Here is a 2,277-nt window from a genome sequence, read left to right as displayed (position 1 = left end):
GATGACGCTGACACTATCTCGTAAGTTATGTTCCTCAGGCATGTACCCATAGACCAAATGAAACTCAAACAAATTACCATTACCTTAAAAATAAATACTTTGGAATATATTATTTTTTATCCTCGGCGTGTTCATGTTCATTGACAGGTTGAATCATATTTACCCATTCAAATACAATAACAACAGACACAAGCTTATCTTTTATGTTCTTATGTTTTGGGCCTTCCTTTGTTGTGTAACAGATTCGACCACTGTTTGTATACCTGCACTGTGTATATATACATATTGAACCACTGCGAACTTGTAACCAAAATTATTTTGAATAATCATCAACAAACACCCTTACCAAAAGTGCGCGTGGTTTTTTCTTGCCCAACACATAGCCAGAATCAAACAAAATGCACATTATAATGATCTTACTGACTATAAACAAACAGATCCTATTTCAACATTTATATAATTAAGAAGGTGGTCATTAACGTATATTAAATTACCTACCAGGTCGACCCATGGTGTATGTAAACAGTGCACACTCAACAATTGCTCGCCCACACACACGTGCGTCCTATTCCCTGAGCGTGACTGCGGCGAGTCTCCTACACGCCAGTCCTCTGGTCAGAACACGAGATTTAAAGACTAAAATTTATTTTTCAGGGAAATAAACAATCTGATTTTATTTAGTAAATAAAAACATTAAAATACTATTTATTTTATGAGATATGATAATCTGACTAAAACAATGGATTATTTTGTTTTAGTGGTAATAAATAACCCGTGAACGCAAGGAACACGTTAGAACGCAACACATTATTTTATTGTCTAAATATCATTTTATCCTATCATTTTCATGTTATTTTATTAAACCCGTATAATTTTATTTTTCCTTTAAATTCTGAATTACCAGCTGCACATTATAGATATAGCTTTTATGTTATTGTCAATATAATTGATAAAACATTAAAACAAGCCATGCAGATTTCTCCGCACTGCTACAGAGTACAGTGTGTGATTCGAATGTTAAAGTTCCCGTTCATTTAGAAACAGCAACACTAGTCCTTGGTTCAAGTCTCACTCTCAAATTTAATGAAGAAAATTTAGGAGCCAAATTTCGTTCGTTCGTTTATTTAAGGCGTTTTAAGATGCACGGAATAGCTAACGCGTTAGCTTTACGGACTGTCATTAAAAAATACGATACCGCGTCTTAGAATAACTGTTGTACAACAGTCTTCAGAAACCAATAAAATTAGAACTGTTATTTGGACACAATACGGGAAGAAATAACGAGGAAAATATATAGAAATTTATGGAAAGTAAGACTGAGCGCCTGAACTTGCCTAGCTTATACTACAGACGGGCAAGGTGACCTTGTAGGGTTATCAGATATTGGTTCACACTCAGGATGGATGGAGAAAGGAAACTCACAATGTGCTCACTGTATACATATTAGTATTGATGGAAGCTTTGCTTAATAAGCATTGAGTAAGAGAGCTGGTGGTGAGGGTGCCCAGAGTGAGGAACGCGGCTTGAGGACGCCAAGGTAGCTGGCGGAGCGGCAGCCACACGGCTGGCGCGAAGGTGTTGCTTGCTGGTGGCACTGGGTAGTAAAAGAGCTGGTCACAGCGTGTCAGGCCTTATAAGGCGGGGGTAGGCGGGTAGATAGTTGACCCCTGCCCGTGGGCGGCGCTGGAGGCGTAGGCTGGGAATTCGAGGTTCGGTGCTTGTAGGGAGGAATACACTACAACCTAATTGAGGTGTATAAGCATCTCAAGGGCACTACTCAGTCGAGTGTCCTTACTTGGGCGGTGGACGCTCGCCCCATAAGGTCACAGCTCAAGATTGAAGAAGCCGCAAGTTCAGAAAACTGTGAAGGCAAACTTTTTGGGAGTGAGAGCTGTGAACCTGGAACATCTACCAGAAAGTGTTGTGACGGCACCGAGGTGAGCTCTTTCAAGACAAGACTTGACCAACACTGGAGCAGGTTCAGGTGCATGCCCAGTACTTGCCAACAGTGCGTAACAGAGACATGACCGATCGCCCAAGCGGCTAACGAGTCGATCAGCAGTGAAGAGAATAAAAGTGTAAAAAAGTGAAATAAATACGAATAAAAAATTCGCCCATTGTAAAGGAAATTTCTCCCAGCCCTGAACCACACGTAACAACCAGAGCTTCTGCACTTCTCTCCCGGCTATGGGTTCGCATATTTTGACACGAAATACGATAACTTTCAGATACTCAGATGATCTTCTGGAAGAGGTTCACGCCTGTGACTCCAGCTCA

This window comes from Homarus americanus, unplaced genomic scaffold (assembly GCF_018991925.1).
Source record: "Homarus americanus isolate GMGI-L3 unplaced genomic scaffold, GMGI_Hamer_2.0 scaffold54679, whole genome shotgun sequence".
Classification (NCBI taxonomy): Eukaryota; Metazoa; Arthropoda; class Malacostraca; order Decapoda; family Nephropidae; genus Homarus; species Homarus americanus.
This window is presented reverse-complemented; position numbering follows the sequence as displayed.